Below are 25,126 nucleotides of genomic sequence, written 5' to 3' on the forward strand. Positions count from 1 at the left end.
TTCATCAAGTTGAGGATGTTCCCTCTTATTCCTAGTTTTCTGAGATTTTTTTAAAAGTACTAGAGGTGTTGAATTTGCTCAAATGTCTTTTCTTCGTCATTTTAAAAGATGTGTTTTTTCTTCTTTAGATTGTAAATATAACAGATTACATTGATTGATTTCAAATACTGAACCAGCCTTTCATCCATAAAATAAACACCACTTGGTCATAGTGTGTAACTTTATATATATACACACTTATATATATGTTATACAAAGATATGCATTAAAAACTCTATAGATAAATCAAAATGGAATTCTAAAAAGGTTCAAGTGACCCACAGAAAGGCAAGGAATATAAAACCCAGAAACAGAAAAGACAGAAAACAATAATAAAATAGCAAACTTAAGCCTTAGCATATCAATGACTATGTAAAATGTAAACGGTCTTTTTCAGTGTTAAAATGATAAAATTCATGAATTCTCACTTTTAAAATGAAAGTGAAGTTGCAAAACTTTATAAGTTTAAAAAGTGAGGTTCTCTCGCTTCTATACCATACCTATGGATAACTTAAATGTTTGGTTACTCAAGTAAGAGTTATTTCTTAAGAGTGTGGTGTATATCCAACCTGAACTTTATCCACGAATAAATAAAGAGAATGGAAGCAAGAGAGAGTGAGAGTGAGAGAAAGAGTTTGATTTTTAAAACAGCTCACACACTACCTATCCTTCTACAACTTACTTTTGTCCTTTTTTTTTTTTTTTTTAAAGATTGGCACCTAGGCTAACAACTGTTGCCAATCTTCCTTTTTTTCTTTTTAAGGATTGGCACCTGAGCTAACAACTGTTGCCAATCTTTTTTTTTTTCTGCTTTATTTCCCAAACCCCCCTGATACATAGTTGTATAACTTAGTTGCAGGTCCTTCTAGTTGTGGGATGTGGGACGCCACCTCAATGTGGCCTGACGAGCGATGCCATGTCTGCGCCCAGGATCCGAACCCTGGGCCGCCTCAGCAGAGCGTGTGAACTTAACCACTCGGCCACAGAGCCTGCCCCTCTTTTGTCCTTTGATAAGATGAAATGGACAGCTTTTTGTAAGAGTGTATATTTTCCTCATCCATTTTTGACTGTGTATTGATGCATAATATGAATCTACTGTGATCTATTTAACCCTATTTCCATACTTTTGCTATTATAAATAGTGTTTCAAGGGACATCATTAACTTCTAAGTAAGTTCTGTGATCCCCATTTTACAGAGGAAAGAACTAAGGCTGGAAGGGGTTATATTGTTTATCTCTTTTAACTTGTAGGACAAGAATTCAAACCCAAGTCTGCTGGTTTCCTTTCCACTGCCCAGTGCTGAATATGCAGGAGACTTCAGAAGCACTGAAACTCGGTAGGGGTGAAGTGCATTCAAAATACTCAGGTCGTTGGCAGTTTTCTTCATAACATTCTGTTGATTAGCAAATACCTTCATCTTAGATGAAACAAAGAATTTCGTACTGAGCCAACACATCTTTAACGTACAGATTTTGTTTGTGGAGGTAGGTAGTGGAGCTTGTCCTGGTTTCCTTAGCTCTTCAGGAGTCCCCATGTCATATAATTATGACATATTATTGAATCAGAATGATTACAGTCAAATTGATGGGGTAAATGCAATTATAATTACCCCATTAAGATTCTAAATTAAGTGGAACCCTGATCTATTCTAGCTTCCTCTGATAAGTGCTCATACTCAATGGATGAATGCCTCCTTGAATGGGCTGCATTTCAGTTGTTTTACAGCAACATAACCTGAGGAAGGAACTTGCACTAACTTAACTCTCCTCTGACCTCACTAAATGTTGAATTGAAGAGAATTGTTTCCTGTTCTGCTACTACAAAGTTATCCCACTGTCTTTATTTCTCAAAATATTTAAAGAACCAGAGAAGCCCATATAACAACAGGCTCAGTCAGCTACATTCCTACCACTAAAGGCAGGTTCTTACTGACCATCTCATCTATATGGGTATATAGCTCTGCTTAGAGTTATTGACATCAGAGTGCTGGGACCCTCTAATGATATACTAGGGATAAGGATTTTCCCATTATGATTAACTTCTTTTATTACATAGTATTTTATATGTGTAAATTCATAAAATTATATGAAGAAGACTACAACCACAACATATTAGCCATGATACAATTCAAAATACAAATAATAGCCAATATTTTTAGACCTCTTATGGATTCTTCAATTATCCTCCATAAAAGTAACAATTAGCCTAAAATGTATATTTATAAATCTCATGTGTGTGTGTGTGTGTTTGGGGGGGAGGTGGTTTGTGAGTTTCAAAAATATTCATTCTCCATTTGTAGTTTCTGCTGTTTTCAAATGGCCTTTTTCTCTTTCTCTGTTCTTCAGTTAACTGTTAACTGAGCCATGTTTGTTCATATTGATGAATACAGGAGGCTTTGATATCTTAAGTGAGCTACTAATGATGTGTTTCTCTGTAATTTGCTTCTTAGAGGCTCTTAACCAGTACTCATTCTTTCAATACACCCATCAGCCCTCTTCCAGTGTATCTGTTAATATCAATTCCTGTGCCTTTTGAGCATTCTGCAGTATAGATCAAGTTGATTCTCAACTCTCTCCTTTTCTGGCTCAGGATTTGGTCTTCTTGGGTCTGATGAATTACTTATCACTCATCAATATGCTTTCCAGGTTGAAAACTTTTACTGTTTGTATATCTTCTTATGTTTAGCCCTTTAAAAAATTCCTTATTGTGGTGTGTGACTGCAATGGCATTGCTAAAAATAAGACTACTGATATAATAAATAAATCCCAAAATCTCATAAACTTATAGCAATAGAAGTTCTCAATCACATAAAATCCAGTGTAGGAAAGAGGGATCATTTGCACACAGACATTGGAGAATACAGCCTGAAAGAGGTAACAATAAGGAACACAGGTAGGTTTGCCGGAATTAGCAAATAAAAATGCAAGTCTCAGTTAAATTTGAACTGCAATAAACAGAAAGCTATTTTGGTATAAATATTTCCCATGCAATATTTGTCACTCTTCTACTAAAAAAAGTCCACTATATATCTAAAATTCAAATTAACTGGGTGTCCTATATTTTATCTGTCAACCCTAACACATCGCTTCCAAAGTTTCCTTGAATGTCAATATCCAGCCAAGAGATGAGAAGATTAGGGAGTGGAAAGTCATATGGCTCCAGTTTTAGGGGAGCAAGGAGCAACTGGTTCACTGCTAGAAGCAGCATTCATTACTTTTGTTCACGTTCCATGGGCAGAACATGGTGTCATAGCCGCACATGAGAAAGTTTGGTTACCCAAAAGAAAAGATGCTGTGTCCAGAAGAAAAGACAAGTGTATTGATGAGCAACAAGTCAATTTCTGCTGTATGAAGGGTCCATGATACTTTACTCCACCATGAGCAGTGCTCACCACTGTGGAATGGTATTTAAAAGTAAAGGAATTGGAATTAGGGAGTTTGAGGACTTACAGTATATGAAAAATCATGGATGAAGACATCTCAGCTGTCTTCCTAGCAGGGTAATTTCTCTAACTAGTTCTACTAAATTCAGAAATTTGAACCACGATTAAAATGATATAAAATGATAAAAGGCTGAGAAAAACTATAGATTGTTTAATAAGTACAAAATCATAATGACATACTGCTTTTTTTTTTTTTTTGAGGAAGATTAGCTAACATCTGCTGCCAATCCTGTTTTTTCACTGAGGAAGACTGGCACTGAGCTAACATCCATGCCCATCTTCCTCTACTTTCTATGTGGGATGCCTGCCACAGCATGGCTTGTCAAGCAGTGCTAGGTCTGCACCCGGATCCAGATGGGTAAACACCAGGCCACCAAAGCAGAACGTGCAAACTACCACTGCACCACTGGGCCAGCCCTTTGACATACTTATGTCATACATACATACATATGTCATATTTGACATAAGCAAATATGAATACCTGTTTAATATAGTGGAAATATGTTTTAATCTATGTTTCTTAGAATCACCCATATTAGAAGTCTATCTTCTTCTACGAATCCTTCTTTATTTTTAAAATGAATCCATGGCTCACATATCCCTGTTTATGTGGCAGTTTCTTATCAAGAAAATAGAAGGAATATTTAGAAAGCTATAAACTCTTTGTGAGTGTTTGCCATGAAAATCCAATTCAAATACAGTGACATGAACTGTAAGAGCCTTTCTCCCCTCAATAAGTCACCAATATTTCCCTTCTTTTCTTGGTCCTATTTTTGGTCCTTTCTAGACTTGGTAGCCATGACACAAGGAAATAGTACTGAAGTGATTGAATCCTTTATTCTGGGATTCAGCGGCCAACAGTTCTTGCAGTATGTCCTCTTCATTGTATTTCTAGTCATCTATGTGACCTCCATGGTGGGCAATATTGGAATGACCCTGCTCATCAAGAGAGATCCAGACTTCAAACACCCATATACTTTTTCCTACATTTGGCTTTTGTTGATATCTGTTACACTTCTGCTATCACTCCCAAGATGCTGAAAAATTTGGCAGTAGTAAATAAATCAATGCCATTTTGAGACTGTGTCATACAATTGTTTTTTGGAACATTTGCGACCAGTGACTGTTACCTCCTGGATGCTATGGCAATGGAGTGGTATGTAGCCATCTGTAACCCACTTCACTATCCCATAGTGATGTCTTGAAAAACATGCATCCAGTTGGTAGCTTGTTCATATGTCATAGGCTCAATAAATGCTTCCATACACAGATTTTACATTTTCACTATCTGTTTGCAAATCCAATACCATCAATCACTTTTTCTGTGATGTTCTCCCAATTCTCACCCTTTCATGCTCCAACACTGACATCAACATCATGCTACGTTCTGTCTTTGTGGGATTTAATTAGATGATCACTTTGTTGGTTGCCATCTTTTCCTACATATATATTACAGTCGCCCTCCTAAAGATGTCTCTTACTGCAGGAAGGAAAAAAGCCTTCTCCACATGTGCCTCCAACCTTACAGCAGTCACCATTTTCTGTGGAAAGCTATCATACATGTACTTACAGCCTTATTCTATTAATTCCTATGAGAATATGAATGTAGCCTCCATATTTTATGGCATTGTGATTCCCGTGTTGAATCCCCTGATTTATAGTTTGAGAAATAAAGAGATAAGTTCCAAAATTGATGGGTAAAAAGTTCTTCTGGATTGGACTGAAATTGTTAAAATTCAGCACATGGAAGCATCCAATAGAGATACTTGACCATTATTTAATGTTTCTGAATTAGGAACACATTCATATCTTAAACCACTGCTACCTGTTTCAGTGGACAAGTTCTTAGAATGCAGGAATACAATAACATCTCATGACATTAATTTTACCTTGAATATAGTTTGACAAACATATCTCATACTATCCATGAAGAAGTGTTTTATTGAAATTATTTAAAATATTAAGATGTATAGACTTTACAGAGTATTTAGTTCTATCAAGTATATTTCAAATATGTTCTTAAAGAGTATACAAACCCAAGTTTGTATATAATCAACATTAAAATTGAAGTTCATTACTATCCATCCATTTAAACAGATTCCCTAAATCATCTACAAGGAGGCTCTTTACATATTCTCTTCCAATTATTACATAAACCTAAATAAAAAGCAACTTATGACTCAGGCTATACTTTCTACCTAATATTCTCATATTAGTTACATTCTCTAGTACATCTTATGTGATGTTATGAAATCTTTTTGTCATTAGTTACCCTCTTTAATCTGAGTCCATCTTTTTCTTGCATAAGGTAAGGAAACTCCTAGAAATATTTTCTATCTCTCTCTCTGGTAGAGATAGAAAATCTAGAATATAGACACACTTAAAAACCTAAAGAATGGTCATTCATTTATGAAAGGCATACAAATCCTTTTAGTCCGGAAAAATAACTTTAAGCTATTGGAATTCAATGAGAATTTGAAGAAAGACCAAGAGCCCTTTGAATTAGGAAGATAAACTGTTGACAAAAAAGTGTTAGTAGATCCATTGAAGGTAGTTAGTAGGAAGATTGATGGAAACCTCCATAGGAATCTAGAGATGCCATACTTCCTAGATGAAAGAGCAAGTTTCCTACCAAAATAACAGCAGCCTAATGAACGTCCCAGAAAATATACTGTTAAGTAACAGCACAAAGAGATTGGGGTAAGAGAATAAGATATATTTTTCAAAGACGATATCCTGCATAAATTCTAAGAGAAGAGAAAAATTAACCTGAAGTCAATGGAGGATGACCAGAATCTCCCCAGTAAAAACTCTGTATTTATAAAGGAAGAGATCCTCTATAAAGAGCAGGTCCAGGTATCTTCAAAGACCAAGACTAGAGACAGTTTCTGGAGAGTCATTGGCAAAGTAAACAGTATGTCCTGAGACCCTGGAGGGGACAGTTGTAGACTAATGTACAGCATGGCACATGTTGTTAAAATACTGTATTGTATACCTGAAAATTGCTAAATTTCAAGTAGATTTTAAGCATTGCCACCACACACACACAAAAAAGAAAACGATAACTATGTAAGGTGATGGGTATGCTAAAGAGCTTGATCATGATGATAATTTTACAATGTGTATCTATTTCAAAATATCAAGTTTACACCTTTAATACATACAAATTTGGTCAATTGTACCTCAATAAACATAGAGGGAAAGAGATGATAAAAAAAGAAAAACTTAGTACATGTTGGGAAGTCTAAGTGGCCAAATAGGAAATAAGGCACAAAAAGGAGAGTCACGTAGCACTTTATGTTCAATACTGGGGTGAAAAAAACTGCAAAAGTAAACAAGCTCTGTGACAAATAGACAACAGCAGTGAAACCCTCAAGGCTTACATGGAAGAAAGAATTGCTTTGGGTTATGGCCTGGGGATGATTAGTGATTGTTAGCACTTATCCAAGAGAGAACCTCCTTTCTGACATTATGTAGAGTAGTGATGGTCTGATGTGGCATAACCATACATTATTTCATAAATCATCTGCCTCACTTTGGATATTTAGGCTCAGCCTAGACTGAGGAGAACAGAAAATACAGACCCCAATCTTGACTGAATTGGTATTTTCTGCAACCATTTATTTATTTGAAATTTCAAACGTTTACTGAAGGCCTAGTATAAAATCACTGGGCACCCATAACTGAATTAGATACTATCTCTAGTAACAGATTTAGGAAGCACCTGAGTCACTCAAAAAAGTTTTTTAAAAAGATCCTGTTTCCCAAGGAAATGGAGGGATAGAAATGTAGCACTCATTCACAGCCTAGAATAGCACCCCAGAAGCCTGAGAGAACCAACTGGAAGGTAGCTAGAGGCCAAGATAAGACGAATACTAAGCAAATATCCATGAAGCAGAAGTCCAAAGCTCAACCGTTAAGCAGAAGCCCTCTTAAAAAGTTAAAGTGCTTAAGAATAAAAATGAGTGAGCTACTGATACACACAACTTGGAAGACTCACCGGAGAATTATACTGAGTTAAAAAAGCCTGTCCCAAAGGTCATATACTGTATGGTTCCATTTACATAAGAGATCAGTGATTGCCTGGGGTTAGGGATGCAGTGAGGTATGGGTCGGGGAGGAGGAGAGAAAGGATGGGATAGGGGTGGTTATAAAAGAACAATATAAGGGATCCTTTTGGTTTGGGAACTGTTCATTATCCTGACTGTGGTGGTGAGTACAGGAACCTTCAGAGGTGATAAAATTTTATAGAACTTAATACAAAAACACACAGCAATGAGTAGAATTGGGGAAATCTGAATAAGATCAGTGGATTGCATCAGTGTTGATATCCTGGTTGTGATATTATGCTAACATCTTGCAAAATGTTTCGTTGGCTGTATATCCATTTTTTATTGCTGCTGTAACAAATTACTGCAAATGTACTGGCTTAAAGCAATGCAAATTTATTATCTTACAGTTCTGTAAGACAGCAGTCTAAAATGGGTCTCTAGCAGAGCTGTGTTCTTTTTGGAGGTGTCTAGAGGAGAACCTATTATTTCCTTGATTCTTTCAGCTTCTAGAAGATACCTGTATTCCTTAGTTTATAACCTACTTTCTCTCCATCTTCAATGCCAGCATCCCAGCATCTTCAAATCTCTCTCTGACTCTCACTCTTTCACCTCCCTCTTCCAATTTTAGGGACTCTTGGAAAATCCAGGATACTCTCTCCATCACAAGGTCAGCTGATTAGCAACCTTGATTCCTCACGCAACCTTACTTATTCTTTGCCATGTAACCTAACATATTCACAGATTCCACAGATTCGGATATGGACGTCTTTGGGAAACTGTTACTCTGTCTCTCACAGGAGGAATCCAAGCAAAGTGCAGAAGTGACCTCATTGCATTCTTTCTTACAACTGCACATGAGTCTATAATCATCTCAATATAAGTTCTATTTAAAATACACTTTGTGAAAATGTTTGTTAATCTATGCTGTTGTTAATTTCATTTTCGCTGTGCTGATCATCATCTTCTCATACACATGTATCTTCCATTCCTGGACTTGTCCTCTATGTAGGGCAAGAAAAAGGCCTTCTCCCACAGATGTCTTCTTCCTGACAGCTCTCACCAGTGTCTCTGGAGCCCTCTCTTACATGTGCTTACAGCCTGGATCTATCAAGTCTCAATAGCAGGAAAAAGCAGCATCCCTATTTTGTGGCATTATATTTTTCATGCTAAACCTCCTTATCTTGTGCTTATGAAAAAGAAGTTCTACAGTCACTAAGGATTAAGTCCTTCTTGCTTGGACATAAATTACTAACAAACAGGGCCAGAAGTATTGAAGTGGTGAGTGCTTTCCTGATTTTGCTGGTATCACATTGGCCATAGCAAGTCACATAGCCAACCGGGATACAAAGAGTTGGAGTAATTGACTCCACCACTTAATGGAAGGATCTGCAAAATCACCTTGCATTGGTGTAGATGCATGGAAGGGATAATTTGTGGCCATTTTTACAACCACTACACCATGTGCCTACCCAGAGTAAATCGTTTTTTAGCTCACAGCCTGATCACAATATGATTGATGTTTCCATAGGTTTATGTAGGAGAAACATTCAAATTTAATCTCTGATAAGACTATGATAATTTGTATTTGGCTCATTATTGTATCCCAAGCATCTATTAATTGTCTGAAATATATTAAATTAAGCTCACTAATTATATAAGTAAGCTGACAAAGTGCTTACTGAACAGAGAATGCAGAGAGAAAATTTGATTGTAGTTATTACAATGAGAAAAAATAGTAGCTACAGCTGGGTATAGCTAACTGTTCTTGTAACAGACCATGTTTTATGAGGAGTTTTTGTGTCCATCAATTATCTCTGAAACATTATGATAGAGGCTCAATTCTTCAACAAAAATTTGAAGTCAAGGATTAGCAAAGATGGCTAACTTTATAGGAAATATTCATCTACACCAAGATGCAGGAAAATATGGCATCAGACCCAAAAGTTTTGGACAAGAATGACATGGAGAAGAGAATACCTTCAGAAACTGAAAGAAAGAATCTATCTATTCCCCATTCCTTATGTGTATTCAACTTGGTATGGCAAAATATAGTTGGCTATCTATAACTGTCCATTCTCCAATGTTAGCATGAAGGTGATGCAACCAGATAAAAAGGTACTTTACTTCCCAGCTTCCATTGTAGCTGGGGTATTACGTCTTAGTTTACATTCCTGAGATATGGCCTTGGGTAAATGTAGTGTATGTGGGAGTGTAATGAAGAATTAACCTTACCTAAATAAAAGTCTGACCTTTGCCCTCTACTACTGGGAGGTGATCTCAAAGGCCTTGGAATGTCCTCCCTGATAGGAGTGTTTGATTGCCTGGAGGCTTTGGCAGTGCACAGTCTAGAAGTGTGACTTATGATGGGGCTTTGGACATGTGTCTGTTCCAACCTCCTGAGGAACTGGAGACTAAAGGTATTACCTGAACATCCAGGAGGGGTTGGGCACTAAAGCTCCGCCATATAAACAGTATGTCACAGAGTCCACATACAAACTGTCAGCCCCCAAGGCTCAGTGGAGCTTCCCTGGCTGGCCATACTCCATGCAAATTGGCACATGTTGACACCAGGAGAGTAATGCATCCCTGAGGATGATGGAACCTTCATGTATAGAAACCTTACAGACTTTGTTCTATGTAGTTCTTCCTAATTAATTAGAATTAATGAGTTCTAATTTGTATCCTTTTGGTATAATAAAACTGTAATTGTATGTATAGTATTTTCCTGATCTCTTAGTCAGTTTAGGCTCTATTACAAATTACCATAGACTGAGTGTCTTATAAACAAAGAGGTTAAAAGTCTGAGATCAGGGTGCCAGCATGATCAGATTCTGGTGAGAACACTTCTGGGTCACAGACTGCTGACCTCTCATTGTGTCCTCACATGGTGAAAAAAGAGTTCTCTGGTATCTCTTTTAAGGATATGAGTACTATACATACGGGCTGCACCCTCTTGATTTAATTATTTCCCAAAGGCCTAACCTCCTAATACCATCAAATCAAGGATTTAGGATTTCAACATATGAATTTGGGGGGCAGGGGGGACACAAACATTCAGTCTATATCATTGAGTCATTCTAGTGAAATGTAAGATCTGAGGGTGATTATGGAGATCCCTGAATTTATAACCAGCTACAAAAGAGGGTATCTCTGAGGACCGTTGAAATTTTGACTGGTGTCTGAAGTGATATCAGTCCTCTGGGGACTGTTCCTTCAGACTGTGCAGTTTGCTAAACTTTTTTGAGAGAGGTAATCCTAAGCAATAGTGAGAGGGGGCAGGAAGAATGAATTGGAGAGGAGAAAACCAAGGAAAGGGGGAATAACTTAGCTGACTTACACCATTTGGAACTAGAACTCAATTCTCAAAGGGACTTTGATGAACTGTGTAGAATGTCCCACAGATTTGTCCCTCTGAATAACAAGAGGTTAAGACATTTACTCAGTTCCCCTCTCCCATTGCTTGAGGGTTGCCTAAGATCTTCAACGGCTTCTGAGATGTTCCTGAGGCAGAAGAGCAGAAAGAAACCACAGGAAACCTGTCACTAGTAGCTAAGACAACGCTGCCTACCACAGATGCACTGGGATCAAGTAGCTGAGGACATGTGGTGCAAGACAGAGATTTCTGCTACTCCATATAACACAGTTCTGGCCAATGAGATATAAGTAGAAATATGCTGAGTTTGGGGAAAGCTTTTGTTTTCCTGATCAAGAGTATATATATGCTTGTCACCCTGCTTCCTGGATCCTTTTTCCTGCTTTGAAAGGAAAGGTGATGTCTAGAGCTCTAGTAAACCTGTTAGACTGTGAGGCAGCCAGCATAAGGGAAAAATTAAGCAAGTCACAAAAGCTCTAGTCTTGGCTTCCAAACTCTTTTTATGATGGAAAAATGAGTCACTATTTTTAACTAAGGAAGTTGGGTTTCTTCTATGAGCAGTGGCACACATTCCTAACTGAGACACTGGTCATGCAATAAGTAATGTTGAATGTCAGTTCACCAGCCTTTTGACAATAACTCTCCTTCCTAGGTATGATTGTTAATCAAAAAGCTACAGATTCAATGAGGGCCAACTCCATGGCCTGGTGGTTGAGTTCAGTACGCTCCACTTTGGTAGCCTGGGTTTGGTTCCCAGGCACTGACCTACACCACACATCAGGGGCCATGCTGCAGCAGCAAAACACATGGAAAGTAGAGGAAGATTGGCACAGATTTTAGCTCCAGGCAAATCATCCTCAAGCAAAAACAGAAAACAAAAAACTAGACTCACTGAATCTAGCTTTCTTCTTTCACTGTTTAAATTAAAAGTTTAGCCCTAGCAGCTTTATAGTCAAACACAATTGAAAGTCTTTTATTTCATGGATTATTATCTGAAATATTCTGATGGTGTAAAGAATAACTGGAAGAAAGGGTATCTTTATCAAAGGCTGATTTTTAAAATGTTAACATTTTTTTAAAGAAAGGAATCAAAAGTAAATTTTTTTTCGAATAGACAATAGTCAAAAGTGATAACATAAAATGTGTTCAAACAGTAGTCACTCTATTTATCACAATAGAGAGCATGTACCTTAAAATTTAGATTAGCTTTGGATTTGTTTTCTTCAGAAAGCCGTTTTTTGCTGATTATGGTGACAAGGTCAATTTTCTATACCTAAACACAGATTCTTAGACATATAAAAAGATGCTCAATCTCATTCATAACAAAAAAAAAATTTTAAAAAACTGTTCTGTAATGAGGCAACACAAACAGAAAAAAAAAAGTCCCTAATGACAGTAACATGAATTAAATGTACCCTCTCCAGAAAGCTTAAATGTTCTTCGGCAGGAAATAACTACAGAACATTGTTTATTCCAATTCCATCTCAGCCCCTGAAACCTCAGATTCTCAAGGGAACAGGTACTGATCCCTTTAGCTCCAGCTATAAACTCCCCAATTAGAAGGAATCACACAGAGAGACCGGGTGGGCAATCAGCCTGCACCAGTTGCAGAAAGAGAATCCGGAGGCTGCTCTGGTGTGAGTAAAACAAAGCAAAACTCGCTTTTCAATATCAGCCATGTATCAAACCAGGGTGTGCTGGAAATGGTGGAGAAAAGGACCAGAGCTATGGTTCTCATATATTTCACCCCAAGACCAGGAATAATCACTTCATCACTGGTGACCTAATCGAAAGTGGGTGAGAGGAAGTGAATTAGACTGATTGTAGCCTGAGGAGAATATGCACAAACAATGATTTAAAGATTGAATGAATAAATGAGTATTATATGCCTTTAGTGTATTATTTCTGTATATTATTATGACTATTCAATTCCTAGCCCTCTGTTGGGAATTTTACATAAATCACCTCACTTTAAGTCACATCAGTACAAAACAGACTTCACTTGTTTCTCTTCCTTTTCAAAATACTTAAAGCTATTTTTAAAAGAAAAAGTGAAGTAGTTTAAAGAGTTTCTGCCCCTACTCCTACACCCAAGGATAACAATTAAAAGTTTGATGTGACTTCTTCCTGAGTTTTCTCATGGATAAATAAAGAGAATGAGAAAAAGAGAGAGTTGCAGTGAAAGAAAGTTAAATTTTTAAAGGGTCCACATTTTACACATTATTCTGAAAATTGCTTTGTTCATTTGACAATATAACAAGAGCACCCTTCCATAAGAGTATATATTTATCTCATTCTTTTTGGACTATGCATTGATCTATAATATGAATCTACTCTGATTTATTTAACTTTATTTCCAAATTTTTGCTATTGTAAACAGTGTTACAATGAATATCATTACCTTCTAAGTAATTCTGTGATCTCCATTTTACAGAGGATGGTACTGAGGCTGAAGAGAGTTACCCCTTTGCTTTATGATGTGTTGGGACTGGAATTCAAACCCAGGCTGGCCTGTTTCCTCTATATTGCACAAGGATAAGTATAAATGAAGCTTCAGAAGCACCAGGGTTCAGAATAGGTTAAGCATATTCAAAATACTTGGGTACTTGGCTTGTGTGTGTGTATGTTTGTTGTGTCCCTTGTGCTGGTTTTCTATAGCTCTTACAAAATGTCCTCTAATATGTCATATATTTTGTTTTAATTCAAAATGATTAAATTGATAAGGTAAATATCATTACCCTATCAAGATTCTAGTTTAAGTGGACAAATGACCAATGCTAGCTTCTTCTCACAAATGCCTTCACCCACTGGATGGAAGCCTCCTTGAAAGTGCTGCCTTTAATCTATTTTACAGCAAATTTACCTAAGGAGGCAACTTAGGCAAACATATTTGCCCTTAGTCCTCACTAAATGTTCAATTGAAGAGAATTATTTCTTGTTCCATCACTACAGAGTTATCCCACTCAACTTATTTCTCAAGATATTTGAAACAACCAGATTACCCAAGAAACATCAGCAATAGGTTTAGTTTGTTATATTCTCCAACACTAAAGGCATGTCTTGTTTAAAACTAACCATCTCATCTAAGAAACTATGGCTCCGCTCAGCATTGCTGACATCAGAGTATAGCAGCCCCCTACTGATATATTGGGGACATAGTGTTTCCTTTTGGGGGAATTTCCGTTATTGACAATATTTAAAGTGTACAAAAATATATTTAAAATAATGTAATAACTATTCATGTAGCCACCATATAACTTTTGCAACTTGGTGTTTTGTTTGGTTTGGTTTGGTTTGATGAGAACGAGTCGCCCAAGCTAACTTCTGCTACCAGTCTTTCTCCTTTTTTGCTTCAGGAAGGTTAGCTCTGAGCGAAAATCTGTGCCAACCCTCTTCCATCCTGTATGTGGGATGCCCCCATGGCATGGCTTATGAGTGGAGTAGGTCCACAGCCAGGATCCAGGCCCACAAACCTGGACAGCTGAAGAGGATTGCATGGAACTTTCACCACTCAGCCACAGGGCCAGCCCCTGCAACTTTCTTTTTATTACTCAGCATTTCACTTGAGAAACTCATCCACAAGGTGTTGTAGCACCTTTTTACCAAATTTTCACTGATTTAATAGTTTATATATTTTTCTTTGATCAACAACACTGCTCCAAACATTCTCTTGTGTGCATAAGTATATATATTTACACGTATTCATACATATACTTACATGTGTTTGTATGTGTGTATGTATCCTTTGATGTGGACAAAAATGTCTCTAGAATCTATACCAATGGAAATTCTGGACCATAGGGAGGCTTATATTTAATTTTACTAAATATTCTAAGTTTGTCTCCAACATGGCTGTGCTATTTTCCCACCACAAATATGTGACTCCAAATTCTCACCAAAACTTTGCATGTTAGACTGAAAAATGTAAAATTATATTTCAATGTAGTATTAATATAAAGTTATCTGATTACTAGTGAGTTATGTACATTTCCATGTTTCTATTGACCACATAGGTTTTTCCTTCTATAATTATCCTGATTATATCTTTTGTGAATATTTCCCTCAGGGTAATTTAGAGAAATTATTTATATGTATTAGATACTAATTGTTTGACATTTATATGAGTTGCAAACAGTTTCTCTGAGTAAATTTCCAGTCAATATCTACTTTTTTCTATTTTATAATGTTGCTATTTGTAATTTAGATATAGTTCAATTTTTAATGTTTTATGTCTTGTGCGTTCATGTCTTTTTAAAATTTTTTTCTGTATGTCTAAGTCATAGATATTGTATGTTTTACTCTCATAGCTTCACAATTTAAATCGTTATTGCATTTGGAATCAAGTTTTGTAAAATGTAAAGTAAAAATACTATATTATTTTTTCATATGTATGAGTATTTATAGCAGCACAGTTTATTAGGCCATTTTTCATTGGTATACGTGTACTGTTTTCATGCATCAAGCTTCCATAGACTTGTGGGCCTGTTTGTGATTTGCTTTTCTCAGTCTACTCTCACACTACTATCACATTGTCTTTATTATTATCACTTTGTAATAAGTATTATTATCACTTTGTAATAAGTTCTGACAAGTTTCCATCTTGTTTTCCTTTTAAATTCTCTAGCTATTTTTAGCTCTTTTCTCTTCCATTTAAATCTCATAAGTCTGTGAAGATGCACATACATTCTCTTAAGCATTTCATTGGAACTACATTGACTTTTTAAAAACACGTGGGAAAAAAGACAATGATTATACAACTTGGTCTTCGTTGTAGATGGAAACTATTTTTTCCCTGCTTCTGAAGTTTCTTTCCTGCAAAGGGAGCTTAATTTATATAATCCTGGTCTTTCTCTCCCCATTTTATTCACTCAGTTCCTAGAAAGGTGGAGTGACATGTCTGATTGATAAATCTGAGAACAACCTGGCATGCTGTCCTCTGCCCTTAGATTCTGGAGCAGTCTTCCTGCTGAGTCCCTCCTTTCCCTGCATTACAGAGGTGCTTCCCCACAATGTGTAACAGGCATGTCCCAGTCACCGCCACCAAGATTGGGTAGATAAGCTTGTCTACTTATGGTGTTCATTGGAAGTAAGTAACTTTAATAAACTTAAAGTCTTCCCCAGTTGATATCATTGTCTCCATATATACACTATCTTTTATTTCTCAACTTGTTCAACTCCTAGGAAAGGAAGAGAATACCTATTCTCTGGAGCTTCCTTTGAGATCTCAACAATTTTTGCTTGTTTAATATATGGATAGATTTGATGAGTGAATGTGTATTTTTTAAAGTTGTTTGCATCTGTATTTTTTCTTTTTTTTTTTTTTAAAGATTTTATTTTTTCCTTTTTCTCCCCAAAGCCCCCCAGTACATAGTTGTATATTCTTCGTTGTGGGTCCTTCTAGTTGTAGCATGTGGGACGCTGCCTCAGCGTGGTTTGATGAGCAGTGCCATGTCCGTGCCCAGGATTTGAACCAACGAAACACTGGGCCGCCTGCAGCGGAGCGCACAGACTTAACCACTCGGCCACGGGGCCAGCCCCTGCATCTGTATTTTTTCAGTGACAATTGATTCTGATTTTCTGTACTGAAACTTTACTTGGGTGTCAAGGTTACATTAGTCTCATGAAATGACTTAAGGAATATTTTCTTTCATGATTCATAAGAAAGGATTTCATAATATTAGAATTAGTTCTTCCATAAATGTTTGGTAGAACTCTCCTGTAACATAGTTGGGTCTAGTGTCTGTCTGAGTAATTTTTTAAATAAGTCAAATGACTTAATGGTTTAAAAGTATTTAAATATTTTGCACTTACATACACACAAAGACACATACTGACTACTATGACTATCCTGTTGGCCTGATTTCTTTTTTAAAAAATAAATATTAAGAAAATACAAATAGCATTTATCAAACTATACATATGATATAAAATGTCATGGTGCAACAAATACCGTGTGCCACACACTCAGTATAAAATGGCAAAGAAAATTTTATTATTGCTTTTACTTTCCTGGGGAAATGAACTGGGGAAAGGAGTGGATCTTATTCAATTATTTTTTCGAAAGAATAAACCATAAAGCAAATAATGATGAATTATTATTTCAAATTTAAGAATTTGTTCTCTATAAAGGATATCCTAGACAAAAATTAATAGAGGATAGAATATAAGAAACTCTTTGTCAATTCAACAACTGACAAGAGATTCAAATCTTGGATAAACAAAGAACATCTAAAATCAATGCAATAGTAACATTAAAAATATGAACAGGAAATTTAAAAACAATAGAATCCCTTAGACGCTACACCAGCTCACATTCCCACCAGCAGTGTGTGAGAGTCCCTTCTCTCCACATCCTCTCCAACACTTGTTATTTCTCATCTTGTTAGTTCTGGCCTCTCTGACAGACATGAGGTGATATTGTAGTTTTGATTTGCATTTCCCTAATAATTAGTGATGCTGAACATCTTTTCAGGTGCTTATAGGTCATCTGCATACTTTGTTTGGAAAAATGTCTGTTGAGATCTTTTCCCGATTTTTTAATTGGGTTGTTTGGTCCTTTGTTGTTTAGATGTATGAGTTCTTTATATATTTTTGATAATAACCCCTTGTCACATATATGATTTGCAAATATCTTCTCCCAATTGTTAGGTTGTCTTTTCCTTCTGTTGATCATTTCCTTAGCTATGCAGAGACTTTTTAGTTTGATGTAATCTCATTTGTTTATTTTTTCTCTTGTTTTCCTTACCTGGTCATGAACGGTATTTGAATATATGCTGCCAGCATCCATGTCAAACAGTGTACTGCCTATATTTTACTCTAAAAGTCTTACGGGTTTCAAGGTCTCTTCTGCTGGTACCATGCTATTTTGATTACTATAGCTTTGTAATATATTTTTAAGTCAGGGAGTGTGATACCTCCCAGCTTTTTTCTTTTTTCTCAGGATTCCTTTGGCTATTCAGAGTCTTTTGTTGTTATATACAAATTCTAGGATACTTTGTTCTTTTTCTATGAAAAATGTCATTGGAACTTTGCTAGGGATTGCATTGAATCTGTAGATTGCTTTAGGAAGTATGGATATTTTTTATTTTTATCTATTTATTATTTTTTGAGGAAGATTAGCCCTGGGCAAACATCCACAAGGCAATCCTCTTTTTGCTGAGGTAGACTGGCCCTGAGCTAACATCTATGCCCATCTTCCTCTACTTTATATGTGGAACGCCTGCCACAGCATTGCTTCATAAGCAATGTGAAGGTCCACACCCAGGATCCGAACCAGTGAACCCTAGGCTGCCGAGTTGGAGCATGCAAACTTACCCACTATGCCACCAGACCAGGCCCAGGAAGTATGGACATTTTATCTATGTTAATTCTTCCAATCTAAGAGCACAGAATATCTTTCCACTTTTTTATATCTTCTTCAATTTCTTACAACATTTTATAGCTTTCAGTACAGGTCTTTCACCGCTTTGGTAAAATTAATTCCTAGGTACTTTACTCTTATTATTTTAATTATAAATGGGATTGTACTCTTAATTTCTCTTTCTGCTACTTCATCGCTAGTGTACAGAAACATAACTGGTTTTTGTATGTTGATTTTGTGTCCTGCAACTTTACTGTATTCATTTATTACTTCTAATAGCTTTTGGTGGATTTTTTAGGGTTTTCTATATATAAAATCATGTTGTCTGCAAAATAGTGACAGTTTTACTTCTTGCTTTCCAATTTGATTTCCTTTTATTTCTTTTTCTTCACTGATTGCTCTGTCTAGGACTTCCAATTCTATGTTAAATAAAAGTGGTGAAAGGGGACATCCTTGTCTGGTTCTTGTTCTTCAAGAGATAGATTTCCATTTTTCTCCATTGAGTATGATATTAGCCGTGGGTTTGTCATATACAGTGTTTATTATGTTGAGGTACTTTCCTTCTGTACTTATTTTATTCAGCATTTTTATCATAAAATGAATTCTGTTTATTGTTGAATACTTTCTATACATCTATTGAGATGATCAGGCAATTTTTATTCTTCATTTTGTTAATGTGATATATCAAATTGATTGATTTGTAGATGTTGAACCATCCCTTTATCCTGGAATAAATCCCATTGATAAGAGTGTGTGATCTTTTTAATGTATTGTTGTATTCGATTTGCTAGTATGTTGTTGAGGATTTTTGCATCAATGTTCATCAGTGATATTAGCCTGTAATTTTTGTTTTTTGTGTTACCCTTGTCTGGGTTTGATATCAGGGTCCTCCTCAAAAAATTAGGAATGGAACAACTATATGATCCAACTGTTCCACTGCTGGGTATTTATCCAAGAACACAAAAACACAAATGTGTAAAGATACACGCACCCTATGTTCATTGCAGCATTATTCACAATAGCCAAGACTTGGAAACAACATAAGTTCCCATCAAGGGATAAAGGTATAAATAAGATGTGGTATATATACACAATGGAATATTAATGAAATCTTGCCATTTGCAACAATACGGATGGACTTTGAGGGTGTTATGTTCAGTGAAGTGTCAGAAAGAGAAAGTCAAATTCTGTATGCTCACTCAAAGTAGAAGATAAAAACAACAACAACAAACAAATACACAGATAAAGAGATTAGATTGGTGGTTATCCGAGGGGAAGCAGGGAGTGGGGAGGGTAAAAGGGGTGATTGGCACATGAGTACAGAGATGGAGGGTAATTAGTCTTTGGGAAGTGAATATGATGTAGTCTACACAGAAACCAAAATATAATAATGTACACATGAAATTCATGTAACCAATGTTAGCTTAATATAAATAAATAAATAAATACAATAGAATCTCAAAATTCTAAGAAGAACATGAGACAATGATCCTATTTACTTGTAATTAAAGGAAAAAAAACAAATAAAAATGAATATCGCTTTCCAACTATTTTCCTGGCTAAAAAATATTAGGAGAATACCACTGTTCACAAGGAACTGAGGCTATGCAAATCCTTATCTGAGGCTAGGTACCTGAGGATTTCTATAACTACTCAATAAGACTACCTTTCGACCTTGTTATGAAAAGAAGTTATCCTTGTTAGTTTTGTTTTCCTGTTTAACCTGAGAGTTATCTCAAGGGTCACAAGGATTTATGAGCTTATTTTACAGAATAAAAACAGTGCCTTCAAGCATCACCAGATAGCCAGCCCCCTGCTGCCATTGATGCCCAGAAGTCAGATTGCCCAAGGACTTATCAGGAGTGAAAGAAACATAGATTACTCCTTTGTTTCTCCAAAACTCCCTCAGCCACATCCTTTAAATCTATAAAACCACCTTCTTTCTTCTCTTGTTTAGATAGATTTGAATGAACCCATGCTCCTGCCTTCTCACTTTGGCTAATTTGAACAAACCTTTCTCCATCTCTAAGCACTGATGTCTCAGTGTTTGACTTACTGGGCATTGCGCACATGAACTTAAGATTAAGTTTGGTGTCAGTTTTGGCAAGCCAGCCAGGAGTCTTGTACCCATGGCTGGATGGCCCCTGTGAGTGTTCAAGCAGCTTGTGCTTCCCAGTAGCTGCCCAGGTGTCTTTGCCTAGGTGATTTCCCCTGCCACTCCCCTCTTTCTGCTGGTATTGGCTACCCTTGGCACAATGCTCACTTGGAATGGAGAAACTCATTGGACCTTGGTCTACTTTTTGTCCTTGTGTGGATACATTCGTCTTATATGTGCATACTTTCAGTTTTTTGTTTGCTAGGTGAGTCACTATAACACACACAGTCATCAGTTCTGTGTCTCTCCTTTTGCATTTTGGGTGATTGGAAAGGAAAGATCCTTGTTTGGGAGAGATCCAGGAGATTGTTGGAGTTCACCTTCTGTTTTTGTCCTGCAGGAGTCAGATTTTGTCTTTTTGTGGATGTGTTTGTCTTGTGTATGAGTCAGCAATGGGGAACACTAATTTGATCCCCACTTGTAGTCCCCTGGGCTACAGTCTCCAAAATTGTGTGACTGCGAGCCCATGAAAAAGGAAAAAGATATTGTTTTATAACACCACATGGCCACAATATTCTTTATGGATCCCTACATTAGAAAAACTTCTAAATGGGGAAAATTTTTAAAGAGCTCTTATAATGATTAATCTTAAGAACGTAATCAGATTTGGGGTCTCAGCTTCTTCTCATGGTCTTGTAGATCCTAATGAAAGCTCCCCCACACCCAAGATAAATTAGTCTGGGGTTGAATTGTGCACATGGAAAAAGAGCCTTTATTGAACACTTTGTGAAGAATTTTCAAAGATACAATACATTGTCCTGAAGTTTTAGAACAGGAAAACCTTTTGATTCACTTCTGTTAAAAATCTCCCTGATATAAAGAAGCATTTGGATTTTGGCAATCCCAAAGCCTCCTCCGTTCCTTTCAAAATGCTCATAGATACTGGGACTGATGAGGCAAATATGCCCCAGAAACTCATTTTGGAGAAAAGTTGAATGCATTCTCTCTGTCTTTCTGATGTAGATTTTCTGCGGCCATCTTCTCTAAGACCTGAGAGCCATTCTTTTAAATGACCAAGACTTTTTGATGAAGTCCTAAGGAAAGCTATGATTAGGCATACAGGAGTTGATGGAATTAAGTGATTACGTCTCATTTGCTTGATTGCACCATAAGTTGTATTGTGGGGATAGACACTGTGTCTCACTGGGGAAATGTTCCCCTAGTATCGATATTGTAAAACAGCATATAAATCTGCTCTTCAGACAATGTTAATTAAATATGCTAAAGGAAGTCAATAGGGTTGCCTGAGCCCATACAGTGTGAGATATTTTTCTACCTCCAGATGGTATGGCCAAGATTAAAAGATCTATTTGATTGGCTTAAAGTAAGTGCTTATATAAATTATTTCTAAATGTAATGTAATGGAAATTAACCCAAATGTCTATCAAGTTAACATGATATGAAACAAAGTTTGGTAAATGAAAGCTTGTTTGTTTGTCAGTTTGATTGAAATAGGCATGTCCTCAAAGTTATCAGCACTGAATATGTTGGAGACATGCAGCCTGGGTGTACTAGTCAAGTAAGCTCATGTTTTCACTGTTATAAATTTGTCAACAAAATAATGACTTAAAATGACAAGCTATTTTTGTTTAATGTCTCATGAGATTTTTGTGTGGAGTCTAAGCATAATTATTGGACACAAGTAAACCAAATATGTAAGTAAGATAAAAGTTTTGTGGTGAACTTTTTAACATTAACTGTGTTATGGTATACAAATTTAACTTCAAAATCTTTTGGTAACTTGAAACTTTGAAGTTTTGCTAGGTTAAACTAAATGATTGAAAATTTATTGAATATCTAAATCATTTCCAAATAAAATATTACACATTACTTACTAAATATAAGTTTCTCTATTTTTGGTGTACTACAGAGAAACCAAAAGATATTTGGGTCTATTAGCAAACATGTCTTGTGTTTTATTAAAAAGATTGTACTATGAAGCACATGTTTCTAGAAATTATAAAAAGTATTTATAAATTTGCCAAGCCACAGAATGCTAATATAAAGGACATTTTATAATTGATTACTTTTTAATTTTCACCAAAAATTAAAGTTCCTAAATGTGAAAAATTCTAATTTGTATATGTGATTAAAACTACTAAAATTAATAGGGGGAACATCTTTGTATTCTAGGAAAATAAGATGTGTGTTTTCAGTAAAGAAGGTATAAGAAATAAAGATTTTTTTGGTTAAAAAATGGTTATAGAAGTTTTATGGAAGAAAAGCGCAGAGATAAAAGTTTTGTACATGGTCAAGTTGGCTAAGATTAAAATGGATTCAATTAACTGAAGGAATTTTTATATCAAAAGTAAGATGGTGCGAAATTAGAATTTGGTTTTTACTTAAGGATAATTTTCTTAAACTTTTAGTCTGCTTTTTTTTGGATGAAGATTAGCCCTGAGCTAATATCCATGACCAATCCTCCCCATTTTTTGCAGAGGAAGATAAGCCCTCAGCTAACCTTCATGCCCATCTTCCTCTATTTCATATGTGGGCCACCTGACACAGCATGGCTTGATAAGTGGTACTAGGTCCACACCCAGAATCTGAACTGGTGAAACCAGGGCCACTGGAGCAGAGTGCACGAACTTAACTGCTACACCACTGGGTCAGTCCCTAGTCTGCTCTTGATAACAGATTCTGAAAGATTTTTCTTTGAAAGATTTTTCTTTGAGTAGTCTAACAGAATGGTATGGACTTTATGCCTTATCAAAATTAATTTCATGTATTGTCTTTATCAGGTCTTTAATTACAGGATGCCTATTTAATTTTCTGCATTTGCCTGGAAATCTTTAATTGCCACCATGGCTAAATGGATAACTAAGCATTATTTCGTAGGGATCCATGATATTGTATGGGTAAATATTATTGATATGAGTGTTTTATCTGTCCTGGTTGTCAGTCATAGTACTAGTTCTGCTTTTGCAAATATGTTTCATCTTCAGAGAGATTCATGGAAAGGACCCTGACATTTACTATAGAATACAGATATCCAATAAACTTTCAGATCATAAAATTGAACTGGGTAAGAAATTACAGAACTCTTAAAAGACAAACTGATAACTTTATGAAACTGCTAACGAAGATAAAAAATTGATTACATGGGACTAAATGAACTGATGAGGATGATTATAATTTTTATGACTTTTGAGATATTGCTGATTTTTAATATTTTACTTTTTCCAGATTTAAGGAGAACTTTTTCTCTTTTCTCTTAAGCTAACTATGACCTATAGCAATTTGGTAAATTATACCTTTGTAAACAGAATCGAAACATTTATCTTTTCTCCCTACCTAAATCCCTCCAGAATTTGGAAACTCTTAGTGAGTAAATATTCTTATTTTTATGGAAATATAATTATTTGTATAAGTTCAATAACAGTCTGTTCTACATGATTAGAAACATTGGTTATATTACCAAGACTTTGACTGGATTGTCATATTTGAGGAAACTTAATTGAGAAAAACAGGATATGACCCCTAAGCCTGGAAGAACACTTGGATTATTAGAATTTCTCAAAAATTATAATAATTTAAATTGCAAAATATAACCCAGTACCTAAGAGTATTTTCAATCTCAGCTTGAAAAGTTTCATTCCTCACTTTCCCCATCTTTGCCCCCTTTCAGCAGGAAGTATCTAGAACCATTGACACCCTGCTTCCTACAAGATTGAGGAAGGGAAAAAATACAGTGAGAATTGAATCCAGATACCTGAAGGTTCCTGTAAATATTCAATAAATATGTTGACCTCGTTATCAAAAGAAGTTAATCTTGTCAATTTGCTATTTTCCTGTTTAACCTGAGGGGTAACTCAAGAGTCACAAGAATTTATGAACTTGTTTTATGGAAGAAAGAGAATGCTTCAAGGATCGTCAGATAACCAGCCCCCAGCTACTGTTGACTTGCAGAAGTCAAATTGCCCAGGGACTTGCTGGGAGTGAAAGAAACAAACAGGAATTACCCTTTTGTTTCTCCAAAATTCGTCCTGCCACACCCACTAGCTCTATAAAATGGCCTGCTTTCTTCTCTTATTAAGGCAGATTTGAGTGAAACCAAGCTCTTTCCTTCTTGTTTTGCCCAATTTGAATAAACTTTTCTCCATCTACAAGCACCAATGTCTCAGTGTTTGGCCAACTGCATATCGGGCACATGAATTTGAGATTAAGAGGTTCACTATCACATCCACAATTAAATTAAAAAAGTGAAATTGTACACTGGTTCATCCAGTATGGAAAATGATCTGGAAAAACTTGGTCAAGTTAAATGTGTGCATACCCTCAGACTCAAAAATTTTGTCCCTAGGAATATACCAAACAAAAATTTCGCACTGAGTTATTTCTAGTAAGACAAGTTGTAGGCAATCTGTTAGGAAATCACTGGGAAAGCACTTAGGTAAATTTTGACGGATGGATACCATACAGCATGCCACTCAATGTGTGGTCCAAGGCATACACCACTCCTTGAACTCTCTGCTTCCACTCTACAACGAAACAGCTACTGAAAGTGAGAGTGAGCATTTAAACTATTACAGAATTTGGATAACATTGAGAATTTTTTATTGCTTTTTACAAAAATATTGAGCCACTTTATTTGCAATTTTACAGAGAAAAATATCCTTTACCATAGCATAATTTTTGTTAAACACTTCTATAAAGGACTCTCCATGTCCATGAGTCCATCATGCCAGAGAAGAGACTAAGGAA

The 25,126-nt window shown here is 36.1% G+C and overlaps 1 pseudogene; it reads left to right on the top strand.

The window, feature by feature from the left end:
* The first annotated feature begins 4,280 nt into the window (after positions 1 to 4,280).
* Positions 4,281 to 5,183, top strand: LOC139040639 (putative olfactory receptor 5AK3; annotated as a pseudogene).
* The last annotated feature ends 19,943 nt before the right edge of the window (positions 5,184 to 25,126 follow it).

Source organism: Equus asinus, chromosome 17, assembly GCF_041296235.1.
Source record: "Equus asinus isolate D_3611 breed Donkey chromosome 17, EquAss-T2T_v2, whole genome shotgun sequence".
In the NCBI taxonomy this organism is placed as follows: Eukaryota; Metazoa; Chordata; class Mammalia; order Perissodactyla; family Equidae; genus Equus; species Equus asinus.